General features: G+C 41.3%; 1 protein-coding gene across 4 annotated transcripts in view; it reads left to right on the top strand.

The window, feature by feature from the left end:
• Positions 1-12,066, top strand: part of LOC148187749 (uncharacterized) — a 425,509-nt gene that overhangs the window by 26,016 nt on the left and 387,427 nt on the right. For all 4 annotated transcript variants that reach the window (XM_088086772.1, XM_088086769.1, XM_088086770.1 and 1 more), the window contains exon 2: positions 8,443-8,574. The gene's annotated coding sequence lies outside the window, so the exon portion shown is untranslated. The remainder of the gene's footprint in view (positions 1-8,442; positions 8,575-12,066) is intronic.

The following is a 12,066-nucleotide window of genomic DNA, read 5'->3' as shown; positions in this document are numbered from 1 at the left end:
ACACACTGGACCTTTAAAATAATATTGTCTGTCACATTGCAGGAAAAAAACTTACTCTGGATCAGATAAAATGTAAAAAACAAAACAAAACAAAACAAAACAAAAAACTCTGTGTTTCTAATTGGGTCCGGTTATTACTTTGTCAACCAAATGTGTATAAATCCGCACCTTAAAACAGTCCCCAACATATGCATTTGTTTCTCTTGTTTGAGTAATGTTTGTGAAAAACTGCAGTGCCCAGCTGTTTAAGGAAATCACTGAGCCTTTGTTTTTGTTAAACCCATTTCTTAAGATTTAGGTAGAAATCAGCAGGCTTTGAGCTGAGTGCCAATCAGACAGAACTGAGAGATGAATGTACAAGATTCATTGACAGTAAGAAAATATAGAATAGCATCAGTTCTATTCTTTTAACCCTAAATTTGCATCCGTATTTTAGGTATGATATTTGCAGTTGACAATCTGTGTTTTTGTGCTTAAAATAAACCTCAGTTTTACATTGGTACCTTTCTCCATCAGCTGAGGGGATGAAATGGAGTTCTTCCAGCAGAATTCAGCTGAATCAGGTTGGAGGGCAGCAAACTTCTAAAGGGGGAAAAAAAGTGAGTGGAGCACAGCGATTGATTTGCAGTCTTTAATAGTGCAAACAGACTAACGTTCCAACACTACTGCGTCTTCATCAGAATCAATCATCAGTGTTTGCTTTACGTCTTTGTCCATTTTGACTCTGATGGAGACGCGGTGGTGTCAAAACGACGGGCTGTTTGCACTATTAAAGGCTGCAAATAAATCAGTGTGCTCCAGTCCTCCCTTTTTCCCCTCGGTGGTGGTGGGTGATGTTGGGGTGGATGCATTACCAGGCGCTGGTGCATCATTGCATAAACCTATTATCAGATGCATTGTGTGGAAGTATTTTTAGAGGCGAGGGAGGGAAGGCATCTCGGCGCTCCTGGCTGGCTGTGTCGGTGCCGGCACGCTCGGCATTGTGCCGCCGTGTTGTTGCCTTCTCCGGGGGCAATCGTCTAAGTGTCACGGTACCTCTGGGTAGTGTATGGGGGCTGTTGTGTGTGTGTGGAGGGGAGGGTGACAATGCCCCCCCCCACCCTCCTTTAACCCCCCCATTAAAAAAAAAAGAAAGAAAAAACAGAAAAGTGTCACTGGAAGATTACTGTCACACCGCTGTCACCGTGACGGTGCCCCGCGGGCAGTACGGGGGCGGGATTGGCGGGGGTCGGATGGTTGGATGGGGAGGTGGGGGGCAGTTGAGCACCACTCCCCTTCCTTTTCTCTCTCACTCTCTCTCTCTCTCTTTCTCTCTTACCCAATTCCTCCCCTACCCCCTTGCTTTCCTTGGTGATTAGCTCGCCCCGTGGTGAGCGCTAAGCGGCCTAATCTGCAACTGTGAGTGGTGGGTGTAGAGAGGCAGAGACGCAGAAAGACAGAGAGAGTAACAATACACAGTCGCACACATACAGACATGCACAGTACACAAAGAATAATTATTAGAGTGGTTTGACTCTGCTTTTGAATGATCTGCAGAGCTACATTTCTCGCTGTTGTTTTACATTATCATAGAAATTGCTGCTGTGTTTTATCGTACAATAAATGCTTTCAAAGCAAATTATCTTGACTTACACTTTGCATATTGCTTTGGCAATACTGTGTCTGATAAACAGCCACTGCAGTGAAGTTTAATTTTAGTTTATTACACCTAGGTCCATTGACAAAAATACTTCTAATGTCACGTTTTCATCAGATGCTCTGAGATTGGGTTGAAAGATGGGTATTAAGTAGGTTAAAAAGTATTTCCAAGGTCGAGAATGAATGTTCAACTCCTGCCCATAGTTAGGCTTTTAGTGAAGAAAACAAGAGTAGCATGCATACAATAACAGTAATGGTAAAAAAAAGGGTAAATATTTAAATCAAGATTACAAAGAATTACAACATACAGTTAATCAATCCTCATCAATATTACCTGAAGTTACAACACTTCTAGTAATATTAACATAATTAGTTGCTGACTTATGGGAACAGGGTGACAATGGCAAAAAGAAGTTGACAAAAAACATAAATAGGCAATCGGGTTTTAAACAAGACAGTGGAAACCTCTGGAGCTAAAAAATGAAGCATGTAAAGTACAAAAAACTGCTGTTCCTCAAATAGCTACTTGAGTCTGGTTCCAAAAGCGACTGAGTCCTATAGAATACCTGACAACTCCCCAAAAGTTGAGCCAAAACATGTCAATGGCCCCCTTGTGGCTGGTTGAAGTATAGGTCATGATCATAAACCCTGCCCTCGCCACTATCACTTTCCCACCAACATTTGTGCAATTTTCAGACAAGGGTAGACCCACTTAATACTGTTTTCCCACTGCCAGTGAACACATCTTACGAGTCTGCCTCTCTGTCAGCATTTGTGTGTGTGTGTGTGTGTGTTTTGTAGTCAGCCATATGGACAGAGGTCTTTGAAAACTTTTCAGTGGTTCCTTCTCAAAAACTGACAGAAAGGCAGACTTGTGTGCTCCAGTGGTGTCCCAGCTAGCAATTTTTGGTTCTAAAAACGTTCTTAGAATAGTACAATGCGACCACTGCAATGTTTTCGTAACATTTTCCGCAGCAAGTTTTCTTTTAGTCCGCAGAACGGTCCTCCTAAATTTAGGGCAACATTTTTTTTTTAAACATGAACATAAAAATGTTAAAAATGTTAATTTTTGATTATATCTCATTGTTTTTGTTATTGTTAACATATCACATGAGATTACATTTTCATTAAACAAAAAAAAAAGTAAAAAAAAGAGGGTGCTACTTAAAATGTTTTTCCTTTGTTCTCATGGAACTTTGTGTTCATTTATACAAGAGCCTTATGATCTGTCACCTCTCGTCACCAAAACATCCTCAGAAAGTTGCAGTTTTAACGTTACATCTTAGTCAGCATTAATCTGTAATGTAGTGTTCTATAGGAACATTCATGAAATGATAAACATCCTTGAAAGGTTCTTTAAACATTGCTTTAAACAGTTGTCTGTAAAACATTATTACAACTTGAAGGTAACACTAGCCAGTGTTGTGGGAATGTTCCCTGTAAGCTGGGGTGTTCACTAGTAGCTGGAATGGAGTCGATTGTCTATATTTAGCGGGTTTTTGAAAAACCTGCGTGTGCATGGTAATTTTGATGGGAATGGGGTATTTTTGGATCATGCATTTTAGGGTTGCAAGTTACCCAACAAATCTGCAAACCAATGGACCAACAGTAATACTATGGGCCCTTTGGTGCCGGAGCTTTGGCAATCAGGGAATACCACAAAAATATTTTGCTGATATTTGGTTTAGCTAATCTGGCAAAGTCTTTGGCTTGTTTTCAACGTGTCAGATTAGTTGTAAGTAAAATGTTGTCATAACTGATGAAACAATAACGAAAGGTGCATATGTAAGTGCCAGGTTGTAATAACCTGGAGTGATCAATTCAACCCTTTTAAAACCGGATCAGTATCAGTTTCCTTGTGCTCAGGTGCCTTTTACAAGCTGTTTTACCCCTTCAAAAACACAGAAAAACTTGCAACTTGAAAAGAAATGCCCCACGAATTAGGAGAAATTAGTGAAAGGTTACGAGAAAACTATCTGAAAATAAGTTTAGTTTTTAAAGGAAAAAAAACAACCCAAGAATAAAATGGAAACTATATTCAGAATTATTAGATTATATTTAAAATTTTGTCAAAGAAATTTTCAGTGCCTTTTCATGTTCTTACTTGTTTTTAACACTCTTTTTGGTGCTTATTTTCAGGTAATTTTCCTGTAGCTTTTTACCGATTTCTTGCTTATGTTTGGGCTCTGTCTTGTTCAGTTGCTCATGGCTTCTCCCTGTGTCTTTGCAAGAAATCAAACCGGTTTGCTCAGGGCTCAGCGGGTAATGACAGGCAGATGAGGCTGTACAGAAGAAGCAGGCTGACCTTTTTTTTCTGCGTGTGAAAGCAAAAGTTTGTTGTTTGGATGTCCAGTGGGTAGGAAACTGTCCCGATGAACCAAAGTGTGCCCTCCCCAAGTGATTTAATTAGACCCAACATGGCTCCCTGCCATGTAGTTCCCTCTATTCGACTCATCTGGATGCCATCACGGGGCATATGGGCACCATATTGTATCTGACAGTGGCGACTGGTGGCGTGTGGTTTCGCCATGCTAAAGCGGGAGCTCTTGAAGTGTTGTGAATTCAGCATTTTGCAAGTGTGGAGTCTGTGCGGGTCCCTATGGGCTGTGTACCACCACCGACACCCTCTTATGTACACAGATTGTGTAGTCAGCCTTAAACAGTCACACGTGCAGATGCAGATGTACTTTATACACACTTGGGCATGCACACACACACACTCTTTTATAAACCTAAATCAGCCGTGCGAGCGCCCTACATCTGCCTTAAATCATAACCGATCAGTCTCCCCAATCAACCATTCTGGCCCGGTCCAGAACGCTCCATTTCCTGACCCAGCTCCCTGTCTCGCTCCTCACTATTAGTCACCCCCCCCCCTCCTTCATTTCTTTTCTTCCCCCTTTTTTTTTTTTTAACAGTCCTTCCCCAAACACTGCTACTGCCAGGTTTTTCAGCCGCCGTAGATTTAGCTGCCTTGTCAGTAGCGCTGCTGTCCTAATCTCTATCACAGCCTCAACTCTGGCCTCGAGGAATGATCAGACAGAGAATGAGAGAGGGAGAGAAGCAGATTTTGTGCCAGAATTGCTTTTTTTTCTTTTTTTTTTTTTCAAATAAGCAAATGTGTAACGTGGCAAAGGCCCAGTGCAGACCCACCCGCGAGATGTTTATGACTAGAAAGCTGCAGCCTCCCCTTGGTCCTTTGAAAGAGAGGGTTTTTTGGGGGGTGGGTGGGAGAAAGGGGTTAGAGAGGAGAGGCAGACTTGGCACAACACTCCGTCTAGTGTTCTGAATTAGCGAGGGTCCCTTTCACCCCCACTCCCGCCCCCTCTGTACCTTCCCTCCTTTATTTTCTTTGTCTTTTCATCTTTGATATACTTTTTTTTTTTTTTACTTCCTCCTAATGGCTAGCGGCTTGTCATAAAGTGGGCTAATTTATGAAAGCTCCGCTGTGCTGGCCTGTGATTTTAAGGATCACATTAGGAGCATGTGCTTGTTTTTGGGTAGTTGTGAAAGTGTGTGTGATTATGTGTGTGTGTGATTATTCCCACAGCTGCGGGTCAGTGTTATGCTGCCTTGTTTTCTGTGCATGATATCCTGGTTTCTAAAGATACAAAGATGCTGAAGACAATTAGACTAGTTAAACAGAACTTTTCTGTGCAACAGGTGAACCTGTCATTTATACACTGCTGTAGTGTTTGAGTCTTTTATGCTCTAAACACACAGCTATTAGCAGGGTTTGGCTCTAATCATTGTATGTATATAAAGATGGACAACATGTCCGTTCCCCTAAAGTGTAGCTTTTTAATCTTTATCCTCCCTGGTGTCTGTCTGCAGGATCGGTCACAAAAGTCCTCCCATCCATGTTAATGGGACATAGGTCAAACTAAAAACTAACACTAATACATGCCAAATTAATTCCCAATGATGGTTTCTTTCACTGGAGGCAGTCCTCATCACCCTGATGTTGTTCAAATGTTTGTTTCATAATAACTTTGGTTTTAATGAGTTATTCAATTCTACAAAAAGGAGATTTTCCGCCATGATTGACAGATGTGACAGCCAATCTGTACGCTTGGATTCAATAGAGCTGCTTGTGATTGGGGTTATTTGCTAAGGTCAACAGTAGACACAGAGGATACCTAGAACGTTATGTGCAGATGCATAAGTTCGCTGACAAAGTGGCGATATGCAACGACTCGAGATGAGACCGTGTTCGTATTTTGCAATCAATTAATCATTAATCATTTTCCCCTAGCTTTTTTAGAATATCATTTTCTATGTAATATCGAATTTATTGTATATAAATTGTGAATATTTCTTACCCAGTTGCTTTTTGCCTTTTTCACACGTTTAAAAAAAAAGTATCAATTTGCTCAGGTTTAAAGGTTTAAATACTTGTGAAAGGCATCTAAAGGCATCACAAGAAAAGTGAAGTTGCTCCAGGTTTGAAAGGGTTAAAAGGTGGTAGGTGACCGATCCAAGAAGTGGTGTCCAGGTATAATACAAATGGTTTTATTTACAAATTACCAATTCTCTTGGCATAACTGAACAAAACTCAATTCAAAGAAAAGTAACTTATATTAACTTGAACCTCATGTGCACACATCTACAACCACGATATCCAAAGAATAACTTGAAATAATGCAACCTATTTTAATATAACATCATGTGATCACATCGGCATCTTTCCCCCTGTACCAGCCAAAAGCAACTGCTTAAATACACCCTCCCATCAGCAGGAGTTAATCTGGGCTCTAACACACTCTCCTGCAGGTAAATCCAACACTTCTCCTGAAATAGGTCAATATTCAAGTTATTCCTTCTCACTTTCCTATCTGGTAGAAACATCTCCAACACTTTACCATTTAACATACATTTACAATCACATATAAACAGATTACAAATACAAGTACCTTAGTGACCTGTTCACCTTTACCCCCTGTACCTGGTCTAACCCAGTGACATCACTGCTGATGTCATTCAGACTTTAAATAGAGGAAGTGATAGGATTCCTCCGACTTTCTGTCCCCTGAACTCATGGTGAGTACAAAGAAAGAAACTATTAACTTGAGTTGTCCAGAACTGACCCAGTGAACAATTACTGACTTAACTGGTTCATGTTTTACTTTACCCATAATTACTAAATAGTAAGTGAGCTGTAACTTTACTAAGTAAAAAACACAAACAAATCTGGGATAGAACAATTAACAAACACAGTTTAATATGTATCAACATGCACTTAAATATACCTCAGTACATTACTAATGCTGTAATTTCTATTCAAAGTACTTTTTTCTACTTCAGTACTTTTTTTAGATAACTGTTCATGCACTTCTTTTCACAAAAGTAACACTATAAAATATTTAGTATATTAAGTTCATTATTAGTACACTAAAAAAAAGTACACTTTTTGTGTATTAATCATGTACTGAGTGTGTTTAAGTGGGTTCTCACCCACTTTGTTACAAGGTGAATTTATTTTAATTTGTTTTTTACCTGTTACACAAGTTTTATTTTTATTTATTTTGTGGTTTTTAAGCCTCTTTTTTCCTTATCTATTTTTTTTTTTGCAGGTTTTTGGGGTGGGTATCCACATGTACCCAACCCATGTAGATTTTAAACTCCAAATAACAGATAACAGTGGAAGCTGCTGGAGAGAATGTGGGTTATATTATGATACCAGGTCCGGGGAGCAGTGAGTAGTATGTGGGTTAAATAATACTGTAAGCAGGGAGCACTGGTGTGTATATGGGTCATATTATACACTTTAAATAGGAACTGGTGCACGTTATGTGGTCTGTCTCACACATGAATCCAGTCAGATGAATTCTGATTTTAGCTTGCTATACACAGTTGTATTGTGCACCTTTAAAAAAAATCTGCCTTTGTTGGTGAAGCCTTTCATGTCAGTTCATATACCACAGTACATATATACTTGAGGAAAAATTCTCATAGTCCACAACACAGCAAGGTCACTGCTAAAACGTGTCTCACATATCTCTAATCTTACTCAGACGTACATACACTCACACACAGAAGCAACTCATCCACACCCCGGCGGCCTGTAAGCCCTCAGATATATAATTTTCTTCAAATGCACCTTTTCAGACTAGTTTGTCTGTATCCTCTGTGCCCTTTTTCAATCCGAGCTGCCGACTCATCCTGTCGCGTCCCCGTCTTTCACAAATCACACAGCGGCGGGGCCGTGCTCGGAGAGGGACAATTTGTCAGCTGTATGCATGAGTAAGCAACAGATTCACCATCCATTACACTGACCGGACAGAGGAGGGAGGGAGGAGAGGGGATGGAGGGACTGTGTGTGTGTGTGTGTGTGTGTGTGTGTGTGTGTGTGTGTGTGTGTGTGTGTGTGTGTGTGTGTGTGTGTGTGTGTGTGTGTGTGTGTGTGTGTGTGTGTCCATGTCCATGCACTCTTATCCTTGTGAGAAGGATTGAAATTTTTAGACCCTCAGAGGAAGGGCATTTTTTTGCGAAGTGAAGACATTTTGGCTGTTCGTTATTTACACAGGTAGCTTGAGTTGTGGTTTCAGGATTATAGAAATGCACCAAGGTTTCGGGTCAGTGGTCAACTGAGGAGCAAAATGACAAAAACATAAAATTATTTCAATCAAAATCATCCTCACCACAACACAGGCCAAAGTGCTCCGTGTTGATTTTTGTTTTTAGCTCAAACTGTATTTACTGATGGTATATTCTTAAGATCTAAGCATTGAGTCTGCTATTTACTGTAGCCATTAAAATGTGTTAAGTGCTATAATAACATGCATTTTCCCCTCTGCCCTGCAGGACTGCTGATTGTTGCTGCTACTTCACATCACAAGCCGTCCACCTGTGAACCTCTAGAAGACTTTTATTGTGAAGGACCTACAGGATGTCGAGAGTTTGTCATCAGGCGTAACAATGGATCACAAAATTCTGGTGAGAAAAAAACAAAAAACAACTACATTTTTAAAACATTTTCCACACTCTTTTGAAATATGTAAGACAGAAATGGCAGAAAAAAATGCAGCAGAATCTACAAATGAACACTATGCATCCACAAGATGGACACAAGGGGGGTGGGGAGCATAAGGTCAGCAGCAGAATCTGAGCAAATGACAATGTTTTTGGCAAAATTAAAAGTCTTCAAGATATTACCATGTTAAAAAAAATAAAAATAAAATGAAATTCTAGGTACACAGGCAAATATGTGAACAGTGCTGCTTGTATCACTGAGGTTTGCCTACAAATTAGAATGTATCTCTGCAGTGAAGAAAAAAAATGTTGCAGAATCTGCAATAAGATTTTTGCAGAAAGTGAATGGATGGGCGACAGGATGTTGGACAGCAAATGAGAGAAGAGATGAAGTGAAAAAAGAGAGATGGGAGGTCACGACTTTTTGCTGCTTTGAAATCTCTTTTTATGAAGATAAAAGCTGGCCGAATACAAATGTCTTCCTGTGAATGTGATGCGTGTGTATGTTCGGGGTTGTGTGTGTCTAAAGACTCAAAGAGAACTTCTCCTATATATGTGTGTGGTCAACTTTTATCATATTTTGACTGTGTGTGTGAAATCATGCTGTTTGACACACATATGTATGAATGCGTGTATGGACGCATTGTGTTTGTATGTGTTTGTGTTGAATCTCCGTGTGAAGGTCGCTCGATGCCAGACCGAGTAGTGACACACGTGTGTGTGTGTGTGTGTGTGTGTGTGTGTGTGTGTGTGTGTGTGTGTGTGTGTGTGTGTGTGTGTTTCTCTACGTGTCAGAGAGATTAGCAGAGTAGCAGCCAAGTTTTGGAGTTTTTACAGATCATGAAAAACCACGAGCAGTCCCACACCGCCACTGAAGGAGAACCTCTCTCCGCTTGTAAAGCTCACATCTGAACTCCGGAGTCGACTAAATAGCACCACAAAGACTTCACTGAGACTTGTTCTAAAACTGAGAGCCAGTGATTGGATGTCCTTTTAAAATAGAATTATTTCTTATCTCAGATTCATTGATCTTTTCCATCATGTTGGGGCCCACTAGGTTTTGTTCTTTGTGCTATATAAAAAGAGCTGTGGCAAATTGACTGGTAGATGCACAGTTATCATCATAAAGAAAATAACCACACTAAGATCACAAATATGTGTGTTCTTTATGCTTGTTCCTTTTAAAGACCCCCCTGTAGTATGGCTTTGAACTCTTTAGATCACACTTGGCTCTGTCATGACAAGGCATGGACACATATCATCTGGGGGGGTCTCCTGTGGTGTCTGGCACCGGGGCGTCGTGGATCCTTTTAGACCTGACAGTTGTGAGGTGGGGTACCAGCACGTCCTATGTCAATGAGGTCAATGCATTGAGCTCTTTGTCACGTTCTTGGGCAGTTTTTGCAGAACAGTTATCATTTGATATGTATCTGGTAGGGATGCATGATGATATTGGGATGTCAACAGTAAAATAAAACATCAGAATCAACTTCCATGCTAACATTTGCATTATATTTGTACACACTGTACTTATCTTAAGCCGAACCATGATGTCTTTTTCCTTTACCTTGCCTCGTGCTGTTGTTACCTAAACATAACCGTGAACTTTTGTAGCCTAAACTTAAGGAAGTAATCCTAAAACGTAAGTGTTTTACCTTCACTGTAAGTTGATTTTGGAAAGGACCTCATGCATTTAATGACATGAAACTGTACATTTCCAGTTAAAACAGAAGATTATTTTGATAAGACACAATGCTAATACTAACAAGCTGTCCCTGAACATCCAAAACTGACACAGGAGGGTACCTGGCGCATCATATTTTGACAAGTAGGGATGAGAAACACACATACTGGTGGAGAGGAGCACACAAATAGATGGTCTCTGAATAAAACCTGGAATGAAGAGACAGTGCATAGGCTTAGTTGTGAGAAAAAGGAAAGCTTCTTCACAAAAACAATTGTGTTAGCTGATGAAAACACAGCTGCTCTGAAGCATGTTACACACAACGCAGCAGCACTGTTGTCTATTCATAAACTTTCAATACGTGCAAAATTACACACAAACACGCATACACCTACACACTTTCTCACACTGACATCTGCACCCCTGTGTCCATACACAAGCACACACGCACACACACACACACACACACACACACACACACACACACACACACACACACACACACACCTCTGGTGTGAATGGCCCTTGGCCACAGGCAGAGTTTTCACAGTAAACTAACCTTGATCAATAACCTGCTATGGACCTCAGCAAAACCCACTGTTCTCCCTACTGCTGGATTTCAATATCACGCCTGTTTGAACACTCTAGCCACGGGCCAACTGTATGTGTGTGTGTGTGCGCACACGCGTGTGCGAATTCATGTACAACTGCTGCTGCTGCTGCATGAATTTACAAGAGCTTCTGAGCATGTGTGAATGTGTTTGTGGCCTTGTGTATGCTGCGTGCGTGTGCATGTGTGTGTGCTCAAAGAAATCTCTGTGCATGAATTTCTGTGTGTGTGTGTGTGTGTGTGTGTATGTCTGTCTGTATGTGTGTGTGTGTGTGTGTGTGTGTGTGTGTGTGTGTGAGAGAGTGAAGCCTCGGGGTCCGCTGTGAACGGTGCTAACTGGCCCTCTGAACTCCTCCCTGTGAAGAGAAAGAGAAAGCCACCGGGCATGTGCAGAGGACAGCATGCCATTTACCTGGGCTACGGATGGTTTTTAAAACTGGCAAGAGGGACTTCCATGCAACACACACACACACACACACACACACACACACACACACGCTTATATACACAAACACACAGTGAAGATACTCCTGCCTTTTGCCTCAAACGCAAAAGCACACCTTTGCTCCCTCGCCTCAAACACAAACACACTTCAAAAGTTTTTTTTTTTCCCATTTTTCCTTTTTTATTTTTGGAAGCGATACAGGCAGTACTACCCCTGCGTTTAAAGAGCCTAACCGCTCTCTTCATGTGCCCTTTTCTCGCTTCCTGCCTCGGCAAAAAGGCCCCTCCGCGCCAAAAAAGCTTGCTCGTTTACATCCAGCGCTACAACTAGCGAGACAACCTTTTGGCTCTCCAAGGTGTTCGTCTCACAGTGCTCTTTATATACGGTGGAGTGTGAAGTGTATACGGCCCCTGCTCCCGCTCGAGCTGGGCCCGCGCTGGAGTCTGATGGTGTTTCGACCCGCGTAAACGCTCAGAGAAACAACAGCTGAACTCTAGATGTCGTGATTTCGAGCGATGGTGCTGCTTATCACACAGCAGCACATCACAGATTCTTCAAACAGCCATGAGTTTTATATTTTCACCTCGCATGCAGAAAAAACTGCAGCCCATCTGCGTCATCTGAACCTGTGTGTGTGTGTGTGTGTGTGTGTGTGTGTGTGTGTTCATTTGTCTTAATGTACCTGTCTAAGCATATGTGTGTGAGCTGGTGGTTGAA

Source organism: Plectropomus leopardus, chromosome 13 (assembly GCF_026936395.1).
Source record: "Plectropomus leopardus strain MGB_pleo_1.0 chromosome 13, ASM2693639v1, whole genome shotgun sequence".
Classification (NCBI taxonomy): Eukaryota; Metazoa; Chordata; class Actinopteri; order Perciformes; family Serranidae; genus Plectropomus; species Plectropomus leopardus.
Note: the sequence above shows the minus strand (reverse complement) of the source record. Positions and strands in the feature narration are given on the sequence as shown.